An 18,658-nucleotide genomic window follows, 5' to 3' on the forward strand; every position below is an offset into this window, starting at 1 on the left:
TTCTGTTTTTGATTTCTCATATGTATCATTGCATATTAAATATTATGATTTTTACTAGTTATTTGCTTACATATAAAAAAGAGAAGAGATTTAATGGTTTGTTTGCATTGAATTGATAGCCAGGAAATGTTGGAAATTACTCATTTCGGTGGCCAAGACACGCGGATCGCAGAGCCAGCGGAGCGTAGCGGAAAAAATCTCAATTAGACTCCTGTATAAGCCCTTATAAAGAAAGGCTCTAGAATATATATAATAAACAACTAACGGACCTGACAGACGTTGCCCTGTCTTAACTATGAATATTGATTTCGAATTGGTATAATTAACTAAAAAAAATATTTGAAGCTTATACCATACTCCATATTAAATTGAATTTTAATATTAGGCGTGTACAAAGAAATTATTTTTTTGTTAGAAATCATAAATTAATTATTTTATATGTATTTTATCAATATAATAAGTCCGATGGAAGCATTTGACGATATTTGCAGCTCGCATTCTGTCAATGTTATGTCAAACGCGATAAGGTTACATCAAAAAAAATTGAATGGAATTAAATAAAAAAAATGCTAATAGTTACTTAATATGGTGGTTTAGTATTCTAATTTTCCGCGCAATTTTCTTAACTTATTCTTTCACATGAACATTCTCCTGACAATAACAAATACAAATGTCAATGGCGCGTGATGCCGTAACCAAGAGAAATAGGGATTCATTTTTATATATATAGAAAGTCCAACCTGACAATCCGCTAGTGTAAAATTATAGGCTATTAAGTTAATTAATATCTAAATCTTCATCACAGATATCTAGACCACTTTAAGATTTTCCTTGTACTAATGCCGATCCTTAATTAGTCCAGATACATGACATCTTAATCTCCGCAATGGAGACCCACTAATGGAGCGTATCAGACGATAAGCTCTATTTCAGATTTAGATCGATTTGTCAAAACATTGGAGGGAGGTAGGACCGGTAGCGAAATACCTTTCCAACCTCCGTGGGAATAGACCACGCCCACATTATAAGCAGGCGAATAAATAAGCAATAAATGAAATAGATTATGTACCAACCAGTTTCAAACAAACGACCCTATAAATATATATGTCTCGTAAACTTTAATAAATACAGCTATTCAAAAAAACAAGTGCCTTATTACAGTAAGGCGTCAGAGATATTTACATTATTATTAAGTCTCTATTTTTTTCAAAGACAAATTTTTAAACTATCTATTAACTCTATTTATTTAAATAAGAATATAAATAGTATATTATTTCGCTTTCGAATAAATGGCGCAGGGTTTTATTTCATTACTTAAAACATTACTTAACAATAAGAATAATAAAATAAAATTAATTTGTAATTCAGAAGTTATAATTTAAGTCCCGTAAACACGGGTATTTAAAGCAAATATATATTATACTCGCTGACCCGGCAAACGTCGTTTTGCTATGTATATTATTTTAGTTTTATAAAAATAACCTATCTACTATAATAAAAATAGGGGTTGATCGTAGAGGGGTGACAATTAAGGGTTGTATATATTTTTGTCATTACCCCTTATGACTTAGGGGTTTGAAAGATAGATAGTAGCCGATTCTCAGATTTACTGCATATGCATTAAAAATCATAAGCATAGGTCGAGCCGTTTCAGAGGAGTATGGGAACGAACATTGTCACACGAGAATTTTATAAATATATAGAGAGAGCAATTAAACCTTCAGAATATACGGCATGAGTGTTTATCACTAAATCAGAGAACCATTAGACACTGTATTTATTATATTAATTATTAGAGCAGTATTGGAATAGTGGCTACAGCGTGCGATTCTCATCCCTGAGGTCGTAGGATCAATCCCCAGCTTACCAATGGATTTTCTTTCTATGTGCGCATTTAGAATGAAAATATCGTAAGGAAACCGGCCTCTTTTAGACACAAAAGTCGACGGCATGTGTCAGGCACAGGAGGCTGATCACCTACTCGCCTATTAGATTGATAAATGATCTTGAAACAGATAAAGAAATCTGAGGTCCACACCTAAGAAGGTTGTAGAGCCACTGATATATTTTTAATTAATATCAGTTGAAATTACAATATAGCCATCGTAATATTTTGCAAAACAGAAACTGGAGGTAGACGTCGAAAAAGCCAACAAAAGGTATAATTCAGCGATTAGTTCGAGCTACCATAGGCGAGTTTCCCGACCACCTGCCATCCTGACACTCATAACGAAGTACAATTTATAACGACACAGTTGCGTAGGCGCCGATTGAAGCAACATTATTTGTATAGTGTTTCAACGGCTTTCTTCCTGTTGGTTTAGATAATTTATTCAAAAGTTGCTTTATTTAGACGAATTCGAATTCTATTCTAATCTGTGTTAATCTATGCCGCGGACTGAGAATATTCAATAATATTGAATTTAAAGGAATACCTATTTGTTAGTCTGTATATATCTTGGCAATGGTAAATATTGAATACTTGTGATTTTTTAGATTTGTTCTCGATGGCCGCTTGAGTCTTCGTCCGTTTATTTCCTAGTCTATGATCTCTAGCTCTATGAGTTTTAAAACAGAAATATATAATTTACTAATGTTTATTGTAAGAATGAATCATCAAACGTTACATATATGTATCACGATCTTAATTTAAAAATTGAACCACTTAATTGTACAGTTCTAAATTTAAAAATTATGACAGAAAAACTCAATTGTTTCAAAAGTTACATAAACCTAAATTAGTTGTATTATATAAATGTATAAACGCTTTAATAAAATATTCAGCGTAAAGCTTACAGCGCGATAACAACAAATCACACTAGTTTTGACTTCTTAAACACACTTTACTAAAAGCGAGATAATATTTTGTTCCTACATTATGACAGAAGTCGGTGATATAAACGATTTCAACGCGCTGCAAAGATAAAATCAGTGTCTAAACCATAAATAATTGTTTTTATCCACGTACCAAGGAGTTCATAGCCTTTTTCTGTTAAATTTTAACATTAAAGAATATGTATACGATAGTTTCTTAATTAAGTATTTACAGTTTATAATCAAAATAATACGCCTATTGTAGTTCTAAAATGACAGCAATAAACGAGCAATGTATCACTATTACACAATTTAAACAGTTTCTCTACTTGTTTATTGATATTTACCTCGTGTAGTTCATTCGTTGTCTTAATTAATTCAAAACATTATATTATGTATCTTATCTGTTCACAAAAGGCCACCAGGAACAGTTGATTTGATTAGTGGAGATATGCAAACGTACTATATGCTAAGTTTAAAGATATCTTATTTGAAATTGTAAATTATTAAAATTTTATTAAATCCGATTTTTAAATTGGATTGATAAAAAATAACATGAAATGATTACGAATTGCTTATTTTCAAATTTAGAACGTATAACATTTATTAACACACCATGCAGATTTTTATTATTTCGTCAATTACAATTTCAAAAAAAAACTATAATTTTGTATTTCAGATTTCCGAGCGATAAAATCGTCGGTTATTTTGGCATAGAATAATAAAATTGTACATGTTTATTTTAAGGTAAGGTTTGTTATTAAGGTATCAGAATATATGTGATTTGATCAATTAGGGGAAGTTTCATTGTTAATTTTTACCTACCAGACTAGACAAAGCATCTCTTCCTACTCGGTTCATGGGTTATATGAAAGCAATGCATCTTCCATTCGCTTAGATGCAGTTTTGATTAGCATTTTGTTAGTCAGGGACCTTTTACGGATAAGTCAAATTACCATTAACACAGGTCGGTTTTACCGTGTTCCATTTGCTACCAAAACGTGATCGGCTTAAAGTTGCTTAATAGCATTGTTCTATACAGCAATTTAATAATCAATATGAATTTAAACATCTCTAAAAAAATTATATTTCATAAAACAAATTGTTTGTAATAATTATGTTTTTAATTTTACAACGGTTATTAATATAAATATTAATACTAATAGATAATTAATAAACATTTAACAAATTTAGATAGATATAGATAATATGAATAATACATAAGTTCTGATACAGTTAGAAATATACTATAATTTTGAAAATAAAACCTATAACAATACCGCGACAAACCTTGCTTTAACTTCACCAACCGCTTCTTAACGAAATTCAAAAGCTAACAACCCAAGGGAATTCTAAGCCGCATAAACTATATAGAACAGTGAGGTACTTGTTACGGTAACTTGCAATATAACTGGATGAGCTCTCGAGTACCAACAATCATTGACCCACTTGGAGCTCAGCATTTCCTGTTTAAAGTTCAAAAGAAAATTCTATCGCTTTTTGTATGTTTTTGTAAAATTATGAACTTGGTAATAATGGTAAATATTTCGGTCAAGGCATGATTGTTTATTTATTTATACTTCGTTACCATAATATATATAATTATACAAATAAAAAAAAGAAAGTAGTTTACATAAGTTATTAGGCAACAGGCGGCTTTATCGCTAACAAGCGATTTCTTCCAGGCAAGCCTTTATATTAGGATATATTAGGCTTGTTATAGCTTTTTGAAAGGTTAATCATAATAAATAACGTGTACTGTATGAAACACATGAAATCTAAATTTTAATAAGAATTTAGTTAGAGCTGTAAGAAAAAATAAATTGTAATTATCAACCTTGATGTCCGTCGTTCCACAACTGAGCGATTTTTAAGTGGAACTAGCTGCCTATGGAGGTATTTCCGAAACAATTCGACTTAGGGTCCTTAAGACGTAAAATTCTTAAAAGGCCGGCAACGCACTCGCAAGCCCTTTGGATTTGAAAGTGTCCATGGGCGGCGGTATCACTTAACATCAGGTGAGCTTCCTGCCCACCCCCTGTTCTATAAAAAAAGTATTTTTATGTTATCACTGATTAGTTTAATAAATGCTGGTACTCTGTTTGTATGTATTTCTGTGTAATATGTGAATATATGTAAATGTTATTAATATTAGGAGCGCTGAAGCCTTGGGATGGTACATATTATTAACACTGAATAGTACCTGCACTGAAGTTGTGCTATACGCTTTAGTTACGGTCTATACCTTAGCTATCTAGTTTTAATAAAATAGTGTTGGATAATGTACGAAATTGCTAGAGAAAAAAGGAGAGATTCCTTTTTAGGATTACAAATGTCAGTTACAATGATTTGTAAGCTGTGTAACCACTAATTGATCTAATTCACAGACAATTTCATTCTGACCACTGAATTGCATTTCTGCGATTACATAAATTGTTATTACACTTAGTTTTCTAATTTTATAAAATCAGAGACAATGTCCGAGTTACTTACACAGTTGGACTTGTTGTATCAACAAAGCCGAAAACTGTATGGTTTACTGGTTTTAGGGTATGACACAGGAACGTGACGTAACACAAAGACTGATTCCCGTATATTAATGTTGGATTTTGGAACTGGCTTTAGGCCTACGGGACGTTTTCTTTTATAGAAAGATCAATGAAGGCTCATCTGATGTTAAACTCCGCTGCCCATGGATACTCGCATTGCTAGGGCTCGCAAGTGTGTTGCCTTTTAAGAATTGATACGCTTTTTTCTAAAGGACCATTAGTCGAATTGGTTTGTATTGTGTCTGTGGGCAGCTGGTTACAGATTCCACATAATAAATTCTTGTTTCTAAATTTCACCCTTGGATCCATTATTTTTTATTCTAAACAATTTTTTATTCTAAATACCTCTGTATTAACTTGATTGTAAATCGACCACGCAGTTAACTCTTATACATGTATCTCTTAATTTTAACCTATGGTATATTGTATATCACATTTATATATATATATATAATACACCACATGTATTTATTTCATTTACAGGTAATAAGACAATAGCCGCGCACTGTTCGTCAACATTTTCCGTTCATTTAAAATTTAAAAATATGCATCGATTTTCTACTTTGGCACTTGTAAATAAACAGTTAAAAACATTCATTCAGAAAATAACACTCAAAGATAACGTTTCTCGGTATCACAAATTTAACATCGCGAAAGATTTTGCTCTGAATCGGGAATAATAGGGTTATTACATAAGATTTACTGAGCCTACAGATATAATAGGGTTATTATTGTAGATTTATTATGTTTATCCTCAAAGACAATAACAGTATCAACTGATAATACAGCGTTATAGATCGGAATCGATTAAATTGGTAAAAGTTATAGATAAGTATTGTTTGCGGTTTGAATCAATCACAATTTACCATTTACGAATTCAGTTGCCTATTCGTGTTATTAGTTATTTATAAATTCGTATAATAATTGGAGCATTACCCAGAAACAATACTAATATAATATGTCTGTTTCATTGATCATAACGGGACAGTTTTCTAATCTGCAATCAAAGCCAATACCTGCAGGTAAGACGCCTTGGGTCAACTGATTCACAAAACCAATGAAAGGTAATATATATTTTTTTAGCAATCGAAATACTCAAGTTTGTTTTGTTATATACTCAAGCAGATATATATATATAAATTACTGAATGCACGTACAAATATTTCACAATTTTATTACTGACATTGACACTACATATTTAAAATTTCAGGGGAGACTTTACCTACACTAAAAAAAGTCAGGAAAACACAAATCTGAATCACAGATGTTATATAGGTCAATTAGCCAAAAACAGTCTAGCTATTACTTCTAAACAAAGTTTGTTTTCGTACCTCCAATTTAAAAAAAGGATTTCATCGATAAACAGGCATTTAATAATATTTCCCACTTCCTGTAAGGAACATACAAATTGCTGCATCGCAAAAGCAGTAGTGAAACGTGAGCGATAATTTTGCTCTCGTACCCTGGACGATCAGTTAAATGCTTATCTGGACCACGTTGGAATTTAAAGGGTCTGCACCGTTCTTCTAATCATTACAGGTAACTAGCCAACTGTGCCGGCTTTGTTACAGTACTGAATACAACCTTCAGAGTTTGAACTAAAATAAAACTGGTACTAGTACCAGTGGTACTACTGGTACGAGGACACCCTAGGGTGTCCTGTTCATTACGCGTATGTAAATAATTATTTGAGGAATGTATAACTTAACAAGGCCTTATCTTAAGATCCACGCCGTCATAAAGTTTGCATACAACTTTACCCAGCGTTTTTATAACACAGTATTTTATATCTTAAAGTCTTTGACTGACGTATATATTTTTTTAACTATGTTTTATTACTAATTGTATGAAGAAACAAATCTTACGATTTTTAATAAAACTGTATAAGATTAAATTTCCTTAGGGCCTATTCTGTATAGTAACGGTATTAAAAAGAAATATCCTTTTAAGACAATGATGTCCTATCAGCTAGATAATTTTAAGAGATATCATTCAGTACGTGGCAAATAAAATACAAAAACACTAGTACGTGTTCCCAAAACGGGCATCGAACCCACAAGTAGCTAAGCGCCATATTTACCAAACAGGTTGCCTTTTGAAACTGTATAACGATAAATAAACATTTCATGTCTTTGTATTTTGTACGTTACTTGTTGATTTAATGTTCATTTTATTCGTTGAATAATAACTTTGGAATGTTTTGCCTTTTTTGTACAGGAAAGTAGACAAGCACACAACTACAATCACTATTGTGATTCCATACGCTCTGAAGAGATTCCAATGATATCCTTAAGCAAGCGCATGATTGCAAGGAAAGCGGAAGCGTGGCTCTTCCAATCAAACCTGACAGTACAGTTGCACAAGACCCGGTAAGACTTGAAGCGAGGTGAAATGCGAAGCTCAAGACCGAACCTGATAGAGGCTCACTGTAGACACCTTGTGTCCCATTCAGGGTGGACATTAAGCCAAGTCAAACACAATCAGAAACTAATATTTGAAAATAATATAAGATAATTATGTAGCGGGGTCGTTAATGTTTATTAGTTTGCACTTTTTTGTACGAGAAGCATTCCGGATACTATTGTTTTGGGGTTGAAAATAAAGACATATAATATATGTCTCATTTAAAATGTCTAATCTTATTAATCTATTAAATTGTCTAAAGGCTTTTTTTAATAGATTCTTCTTTTCTTTGCTCGCTTTGTAAACTAAAAAATATGTGTAATTACTTATTATACAACTTGACTTATACTTGATTCGATAACTTGTGCAATGTCGTAAAGGTCAATGTAGACTTTCCACTTGTTCAAGATAAAAACCAACCTAGATTTTAATCGAATTCCTGATCTGTGAAATACCAACTTACCACAGTATAACCTTCAAATATAATAACTGATATTTTTTAAAATACAATTTATTTCAGATTACATGCAAGATGATTGTTTCATTAGTTTAATTCGTAGTAGTGATTCGTTCGCGAACAAACCTCAGTCAGCAAGTTCCTGTTGCGGGTAAAACACTAGCCAACTATCTATAAAGACATGACATTGTGACAGGTTAAGGAACTACGACTGGACTACAAACAGTTGTCAAATAAAAAATATCAATAGAAAGTATCAGTTTTTTTCGTAAATATCGCTTTAATAAATAATCTCAAAACTTGTTGTTTATAAAAGAAATGCATTTTGTGTATGCATCTGATATTGTATTTCGCGTTAGGCATATGTAAAAGTAGGACTATTAAACTCGTTTCAGTCTCGTAATGTCAGTCAATTGTTTCTATTGACTATGGATTTTCCAAATCCTATTAAAACCAGAATTTATATGCGTTAGCGCAACCTTCGTTAATCAATTTTCGAGATCCAATTTATCGTACCAATTATAAATTCTCTTTGCTCCTTGCACTCAATAGTTTGTAATAGAATAATATAATAAAATGTGTAATAACACATTATCACTTAAACTAGGTAACACCTTTGGCCAGAAAATGTAATCGTGAGCTTTACGTTCCAGTTTTTTTTATTTTATTCGTGTTTCAAGAAGAGGGTACACTGTTCAATAGCGGTACTATAAACTTTGACTTACATATTTTAATTACATTGTGAATTCTAAATTCAAAATATGAAAATTTTCGTATTCTGTTGATATTGTATTTAACGATTGAATTGTGTTTGTACTCCCAATGGAGCTTGCATCTGTTATTTTTCATATTTATGCCATCGTCACGTTCATTACCCCAACGACCTCTGATAGCTACGCTGGTATAAAATTCGCGTCCCAGAGCTCAAAAGAATGTTAAACCCTTCATTTAGTATTAGTATTGTAAACGAACCTATTAGTTCTAAAGGTTCGTGTTCTGCGGAAGATTTACTAAATGCGATTTGAGAATAGCGTGCAAATACGTGTGGTCTTAGATAGTTAGTTAGTTAATAGCTTAAGATAGCTGAAACATTTACTCATTGTTGGAATTGGAATGAGTTATGCAATGGAAAGGATAATTCGAGCGCGAATATGCATTGTCTGCTATATAGACTCTATCCTATATATAGCATAACTCACCAAATTATTTTAAGCGGTTTATTAAACTCTTATAGTTAAGACCTAATAGCTGAATATTTTTCAATAAAACGCATGTTATTATAAACTTCATTATAATCACAGAGTATTGCTAATAAACATACTTACAATTATTAAGTACAATTATTTAAACGCGTTCATCAAAACAGAATCAAATTAAATTTAGTAACATCTCACTACTACCGAATTAATGCAGTTGAAACGGGTCAAAAAATTACAGGTGACTAGGCCAGAAGTGGAACTGTAACTGAAATAGACTATATAGGCAGGAGGATGCGAGATAGGTACGCCTTTATAATCTAACAGATTAGTCAAGTATATACATAAATGTGTAAATCGCAGTAATAAATTGAAATGTCTCTGCATTATACTTTACATATCTATAACAAGACGTTACATTGATCAAGAATCTTTTGTCATCGGCTCATATTTATTCCAAGCGAGCACAACTTGTCGCAACCCATTGATGCATTGTAAGCCCGAAGGCAGCATTTGTTACACCACCTACAAAGAGTTTCTAAGGCTAATTTGAAACTTGTCCCGTTTTGTCGTGTTTAGAAACGTGAATGTCCATCTCCGAAAGGGAAATTTGCCGTGTAATTGCTACACACTCGTGGCTTGGACTTTTACCGAATCACTTGAATAGACTTTAATAACTGCTTGATATTTATAAACACAGATAAGAGATTCATTATTTAGTTTTGGACTACTAATATTCATACTCGTAATTTCTCAACTATTTTCTTAATGAAAGAGGTGATAGTTTATACAGTATTTAACCCAATAAGAATTTCAAAACATTCTAAATGTAATCTGAAAGTCTTACCTACTTTCGACTTTTGAATTAGATCTCTAATTGAATCATATTAAAATGAGGTGTCTAAGGGTGTTTGTTAGTAATGCTTTCGTTTGTATATAAAACACGTCAAAAAGCTCGCTGATTAATTATATACGAAAGTCTAAATCATTAACTTTTTGTATTCAGCACTTCCGTGGACATCCTTAAATGGATCTCAGAGTTGTAAATCATCGTTAAGCGTGTCATAATAATTTAATAGCTCTATTCAGGCGTGCGTAGGTCGTAGACTAATTCCTACAGCTTTGAGTTCACCGTCGCCACACCTAGCTTTCATCCATAATGGATTGTCGATTAATTCCGGAATATACTCATTATATACTTGACGTAAATGTTTGCTAAGATTTGCATAGTAAGCTCACCTGAGGCTCGTTTATTGCTCCATCTCATAACCTGGGCATATCTGCGAACAAATAGTGAACATTAACAACCCGGAAATCAATTTATCTTTACAACGCATCTATAAAACTAGTTATATGGTACAATACTTTAAATAATTTAACTGCATATGTAATTGAAGAACTCGTAAACGCATAAAAATATACATTATATGTTAATACAAAAGACTAAAATTTCTGTTTGGGAATATGTTTTAATCCCGAATCTGAATTCTATTAGCAAAATAAGCACTCTAAACCGCTTAGACAAATATAGTTTTCAATTCCTTTGCGTACAAAATTCAGTTAACACACAGCGCTTTTTTTGCTACGCTCGTGTATGAAGGCCCAACATTTTATTGGGACAACATTATTCTGGGATAAATGAGACGAATACCTAGCCTATAGAAAATAATTTATAGATTAATAAATTCACAGTCGTAATTTCCTTTCGACGTTTTTACAATTTCAGATGAATACATCTGTGCTTGATAAAGAAGTAACAAAACTTCAAACACATCACGTCCGTAAGCGCGAGTTGAATGAACGAGAATGTGAATGACGAATTGGAAATGTCTAAATTAAATTTATTAAGACGAGACATGCAAATAGATCGTTCAATTGCAGAGTGTTCTAAGTAAGATGTCAATGTAAATTAATGTTTAAAATAAATCCTATAAACAACTCTTAATAAATGCAATATTTTAATACAATGTGTGGATTTTTTTGTGAATTAATTTTCATTTTATATGTATGAAGAAGCTAGTAACATGACCACTGTTAGCGCATAATGTGTGTGTCTTGGAAACACGTTTGAACAAGAACAAAAAGGTTGCCTTTTAACAAAAAATATTACTGAATTAACATGTATTTACAATGCTCTATTGGATTATGGTACGTCACTCAAAACTAAATGTGTTACTAAACGGAAATCTCAATAAGCCTTTAAAAATTTACATTTCTAAGAAAATTCCTTAACAGACGTTTTGAAGATAAATTAGCTGCTATCGTTGAAGAATGTGTGACGTGAGGTCCGTTCGTGCTTTGTTACTCTACACCGGGCTGCGCAGGATCGTGATTTCATTATTAGCGTTATAAAGACGTTCGTGCTTAAACAAACAATTACATTAAATAACGGTTTTCGTTTGTCAAGTTAATTAATTATGCATTATCTAAAACGACTATAACGTTTATTTTACAGGGATAGATTTTTTTATTTAGAACATTTTAAACGGAGAGGGGCCTCACATTGTTATGTGACACCGCCCATGGACACTCTCAATGCGAGATGATTTGGAAATGCGTGGCCTTTTAAAAATTTATATACAATAAATATTTATTTCGTTATATTTATTGTTATAAACTCAATAACTACTGGATCGATTTCGTAAATACTTCCACCAACATACGAGAATTCGCTTCAAATATAATTGTATTGGAAATATATGGTCAAAGAATTGTTAGAAAATTACAAATTATCCTTCAATGTTTTGTAACCCGATTGAAAGTGTTCCTTTTAATTCCAAGATTTGTGTCTATACAAACTTCTTTAGCGACACTATCATTGTTATTACTTATAAATATCAAAGTAAAATTTACATAACCGCCTTTCCAAACCCGTACAAGAAAAATCATTTTGTAATGAAGTCTTGGATGACTGACGACTTACCATTGGCATGAACTTTAAACATTTTGCAAAATCTACCACTTAAACAAAATAAACCTTATTCCAGTAGCAATAAACTGTATATTGCAAAATCTATTTTCTCTTTGGGTCAGTAACATAATGCTTATGTAAATGTAAACGGTAATGACAAACCATTACTAGAAGAGATGATATGTTAATGTAAGTTTAAGATTAATAACACGTGAGTTATAAAATTTTAGTATGAATTGCTTAATCATTATGTCTTATACAATTTAATAAAAAAACCTTACAGTTTTCGCCGAGTAGTTCAAATGTAAATAAGTAGGTTGCTAATTACAACCATGCACACACGTATCACACACTTAAAACATTAAAAAAAAAACAAATTAAAACTTTTTATTTATTTTTATTATTGTTATTTTGTGTATCTGTGTGAGTGTTTTGTTAGTAAAAAATTGTATGTCAATTAATTAATTAATTAATTAGTTAATTGATAACATCTCTGCGGTGTCAGTGGAAGTTTAATAGGATTATCTAGGCTTTCTTGTAATAAAGTAAAACTAACTCAAATCAACCTTGGGTACATAGTATGCAAAGGCATCGCATTCGAAATACATAGTTTAGTTTTGCAGAATAGAAGACTAAAAACTTTTTATATTCCAACATGTTTGAGCATATGTTTTAGGTCGAAATCTGACTTTTATTAGCAAATTCAGCGCTTGGAAAATATTTTGGTATAGCTAAGGATTCTAATACCATGAAAAAACATCGGATTCAGAGTCTACCAGAAATTGGCAAACAGACAATTTAATAGTCTTTCATTGTTAACAGTTTTCACAGTTAGAGTGTTGAAGGCTACAATGAATAATTCATTGCATACATTGTTTAAACTATGATTGTTGATGTCCATACATGCCGGACTGAGAGGCTGTGTGGAGAAACAAACACGTGCGAAGAGTGAACAAGTGAAAACAATCTTCGTGTTAGAAGACTGTATAACCCGTTCCCGCTTTCGTTTACAAAGAGTTAAGAACTTTTAGGCCGAAGAGAAGTTCCTGAATATATATTAGCATCGTTATATATAGACAAGGGTCAACACAAAATTGTAAATTAGTTTATCAACGTTATTCCGCTTATTAAATTCTGTGAATTTCAACAGTATTATCCCAAATAAAATCTGTAAATGTGACGGATCTACGATAAAAAAGCTAACATTTCACTTTCCCATACAAAAGGGCTAAGTGGCAATTTTAAGTTTAGTAGCGTGCAATGAAACTATTTAGCTGCTAGATTAAACGGTACCTGGGAAAATGTCTACTGTCTAGTCGTAAAAACTTATTACGTAACTCGATAATTTTATCGCACGCTTAAATAGAGGGTAAACACGAAACGTTAAGAACAAAAGGCTACTGTATTGTGTAATGTATGAGGTAATATTTAACAAGTATCATTTACTAAAAAATATTATTATAACTAAATTCACATGAATTGATTTTTATTGCTTTGGCGCAAGAAATGAGATAAAATAATCTAAACTTTACCTACATAAATTCTTCAAAGTTTTAATGGACTTCTCCGTCAAAGGCCGGCAACGCAACCACTAAAAACGGGTGTCTATGTCTAAGCCATTTTAAAGCTGCGATGTATAAAGTCACGCAGGCACGTTTGCCCCCCTTATATAAAATAAAAAACTACTTGAGCTGCTTATATTAAATGTCTTATTGCTTATGCCATTTCTTAACGAAACAAAATATAGTTATTTTCTTAAATTAGTATTTGCGCTTAAAGTATTAATGAGACTACATTAACAGTCTCTTTTATTAAAGAGAACATCCTCAGAAAATATTTAAAATTTGCACTTTATACATAAAATTTGATTCGTTCCCTAATAGAGCACTGTTGGTCTAGTGGATTGAGCGTACGACTCTCATCCCTGATGTCGTAGGTGCATTTCCCGGCTGTGCACCAATGGACTTTCTTCTAAGTGCGCATTCAACATTCGCTCGAACGGCGAAGGAATCATCGTGAGGAAACCGGCTTGACTTATACCCAAAAAGTCGACTTCGTGCGTTATCACCTGTTTGCCTATTAGATTAACAGATACATAAATTTGACGCTCAGACATAAAAATGTTGTGCCGAACTTACTGAAATTTCATACATACAAAATTGCCGGCCCTCACTTGACTATTATAAATAGCTTTGTTCCTTTCTAAGCTTTATTATAAACCGCCTTCCAGCTCCATGTAAACGATTAGATAGCAAAGGCGTGAAGTATTGAAGATAATGTGAAATTTGCTTCCTGCATACGATATTAAAATTAATTTCAAAATGTAATCTTAATGGACGTGTGTATTCGTCTATGGCTGCACCAATGTGCCCTGGACTGTATTAATGATAATTATATTATAGCTTTATTTTATTTCATAGTAAGTAAGCAATAAAAATCAAAATGTTGTATTTATATGCAACTCCGGGTAAAAGACTCCAAGGCATTCCACATTTTTTCTATTTTATTAACGCATATATTTTATTTTATTATTTTATTCGCACGTCTGCCCTAAGTTAAGATTTTGAAGATTTGTGCGTGAGAGGAGTCATGGTTGTATTGTGGCATACGCGTTTGGCGGGGGTAAGGATAGGGCTCAGCACAACCTGCCTTCGCCCTTTGGCAAGCTGAAGTCATCCGTCAGGTTTTAGTGGGTAGGGTTTATTAAGTCTGAATCCCACATAATCCCTGCTGGTGTAAAATACCGTAGGGATATGCGTAAAAGCATTTCCTGACGGAAAAAAAGGACTACTAATACAGAAGTAACATCTTAAGAAATGTTCTTCATGAAGATCATGAAGATCCGCTATCAGATCGACATTACATTCAGATTTCTTGATCTGTTCCCTACATTTTTCTTTAAACAGCCGTCTAAATATAGCCTAACGGGACTATAGCAAATGATTTTGCTATTAGTCCCGTTATAATGAACAAAAAGTAAAATAAATGTCAAAAAATATGAGTGTGGACACAGAAATGTCTGTTTCATTAATTCTATATTTTATGTCCTTGGCACGAGTTGATTTTTTATAACCGTACAGTGCACATACTGATATCCAGAAACCATTGGTGAACAGCTTAGGGAAGGGAATCGTGCGCTAATGTTGCTAAGAAATAAATAAGCTCTGTGTCAACTCTTAGTGATAGAACCCTAATGATAAGGAATCTTGCAGTAATTGTACTACAATTGGTAACAACGGTAAGCTAATTGCAAGTAAATATCTTTGATCGGGCTTAAAAGATTTATTTACAAATCTAAATAGACCATTTGCAACCTGTTGAATAAAATTTAATCCCCATTATATAGACAGCGGTGAAGTATTTCCTCTATTATTGTATATTATTATATGGTATGTATATGTATGTACACCACATTAATAAATATTAAACGGAAATCAAGTAGCTGTCACTTGAGAAGGAAAAATTGCGTGTCGTATCTCAAGTCTACTAAATATATTTTAATCACCCTGGAAGGAGTCTAAGTTGAAGAGTATGATTTTGATCAAAGGATCAGGTAGGAGAGTTTGTAAGAAATTTGCACGCGTTCTTAAAGATCATCGTACTCGTATAATCAAATCTCAATATCAGAAACTTCGCTGGTTCTGCGACCCAAAATGTGTCTTGGCTTCCGAAACGAACATCTTATAGATATATAGATCAAACTGATAACTTTTTAGACTGATTATTGAAGTTGGTTAAAATTAAACACGAGAATTCCATAGGAAAATGGATCAGGAAAATCAAACCAAAATGGAGACACACCACATTTTAGACTAAGAATTTAAACGGCCGCACTGATTTCTTAAAAATTGTTTGTAATTAGAATAGTTCATAGACTTGTATACCTCTAAGTGATAAGGATGACCCACTTTAACATTTTTAAGAATGGGCATTAACATACACATAAACCATAACTTTCGGTCTCCTACCACCAACTCTAATTTTAAATAGCTAAATTTGTACTGTAATCATCTTCATAAGGCAAAACAACATTTGCCAGGTCAGATATTAATTCTAGGTAACCATTTATACCACTTTCGGAGCATAGTCCGTAAACAAAGTATTAAGAATTACTTAACCTAGAAGAGTACTATTTTACGAGTATATTATTCTGTTGAAATCCTACTCGTAATTCGTGTCTTTGTTAGTTTAACGATTTTATGAATAATTATCCGCTATCGTGACTATCGTGGAGCCGCGACGTCTACAACTGGTTATTGAATAACTGTTTTTTAATATTTCCTTTCGAAATCTTTTATGACCACCGTTGTTAATTTTTTTATTGATATCATCTGCATATTACTATCGAAGTTAATTCGTGTAAGAGAAAGCTTTCTCGCAAAAAAGGCTGATTTTAAATTTGTTTTATATTATACTAAATGGACCCACGAAATGGGAACGAATAAAAGGCAGAAAAGGCAAAAATGGGAGGACACTCTAAAACTGGATCCAATGTGGTTGTGTTGTGGTTATGCTGAAATTGAAAATCTTTAGAGGAAGCCCTTGGAAGACATACTGTAGTTAAGTATAGTAAGATACTAAATATTAAATTACGTTAAGCATATTTATTTTACTCTATATGAGTCCTCCACTTATATGGCATTAATGGTGTTTTTTTAATATTATTTTGTTTTCTAGTATGAAATTGTCGGTTGTACGGTAAGGTCCTTACCGTAACAGCTTACCTAAGTATGAAGAATAACAGTTTTAACATAAACAGACAATATTTTGGTTCCATAACTTTTGATAGAATATAAACAAAATCTTGAAGCTGTTGAAGACATAAAAAATAGAATGCTTATATTATTAATTATAATGCTATAATCGCGACTCTTCTGCAATACTGTTTAAAGTTTAATTGAACAATACGTTTAATACATTTGAAGCATCGAACCAAAACGCAATTATTTAAGATTATTTACTCTATGCCGAAATCAATGTAATTCTATAGGTGTACCTCAGAGCCATTAAGTTAAACGTCAATAAGGAATGAAGTGTGTCAGCCCGTTATATGCACAAAAAGCTGTTGTGGGTCAATAGCACGAAGCAACTCCCGCGCAATCGCGTAAAGCGTAATTCTTTTCCTAATTGATTTTGAAACGGTTAGTCTTTTCATTCAATTATAAAGCTCGTTGGCTGCAAAAAATCAAAACTTTTTAGCAATCTTCTAATAAATTAGCTTTCTGAACGATATTTTACTTGGCTTAAATAGAAAGTACGGTTTCAACCGCGTTAGTTTATAATACAATGTCTGTAACGTCTTTAATTGTGTATTTAAAATCAGTGTGGCTACCAAGGTAATTACAATGGCCCCATCACAATACTAAGATCCTGTAGAAGGCAATACGAGTATGCGATATCAGCGCTAAGGAAACATCTACATCGATTTTGGGTTTACAGAGAAGCAGAGCAGGTGTCAGCATTCAAATTAGTATAAAACTTGTCATAAGCATTGTAATGGCAAAATTGTTTAGTTTGAGAGTTTTAAAAATACATATCGTTTTACAAACAAAAATCTATCAAAGTTTGGCAATTATAAACTCAGATTTCATAATTTATTTTCTATTACATTTAATACGGTGACTGGTAGAAAATCGATCAAAGCCACGCCCAAAGTCAATATGATTAAATATCGAAGTACTTCATAGTGGCCCATTTTGCAAGTCCATACATCAAATTGCATTACAAATGATACTCGAACAAGCAATAAAGCTATAAGATTTGACATTAACAAATACAGAATCTGCAATGTGATTGGTTAAAATACAAGTCATGTTTAGGAATTTATATTTCGTTTAAGCCCCCACTATTATAAGTAATCGACTACCTTTATTATAAATAATACTGAAATAAAATTAACTTTAGAAAAAAATATTTAACTGTTAATCGACACAACATTAAAAAGGGTTTATATTGGGTCCAACACACTCGAGGTTCTCTTGCTGTGTTTACAGTTGTAAAGTCTGAAAGTCGTTAGAGGAGGCATGTGGCAAGCATAAGCTGTTGAAAATGAAGAGCAGCATATTACTCTTAAAACCTTTTTTCATAACCTATTTATCATAATCTACCATAATGATTGCGTGAATCAGGCAGATTTGTGACCGAGAATCTGGACAGCAGGAGAATGTCGTAAAATCTCCATTCCTAATAAGGGACTTTATTAACTAAAAAAGGTTGGCGTCTCCCGCCGGGCCCTTTAAAGTAATCCCAGATAACTAATCAACTTCTGCATTAACTCATTTCTTACTTCACACATTTTAGGGTCAACTCGTCGCATATAAAAACAAAT

At 32.3% G+C, this 18,658-nt stretch overlaps 1 protein-coding gene across 2 annotated transcripts in view; it reads right to left on the reverse strand.

Moving 5' to 3' along the window:
- Window positions 1–18,658, reverse strand: part of LOC123714057 (cadherin-99C) — a 120,443-nt gene that overhangs the window by 55,746 nt on the left and 46,039 nt on the right. For both annotated transcript variants that reach the window (XM_045668130.1, XM_045668131.1), the window contains one exon: window positions 10,659–10,699. The gene's annotated coding sequence lies outside the window, so the exon portion shown is untranslated. The remainder of the gene's footprint in view (window positions 1–10,658; window positions 10,700–18,658) is intronic.

Source organism: Pieris brassicae, chromosome 9 (assembly GCF_905147105.1).
Source record: "Pieris brassicae chromosome 9, ilPieBrab1.1, whole genome shotgun sequence".
Lineage (NCBI taxonomy): Eukaryota > Metazoa > Arthropoda > Insecta > Lepidoptera > Pieridae > Pieris > Pieris brassicae.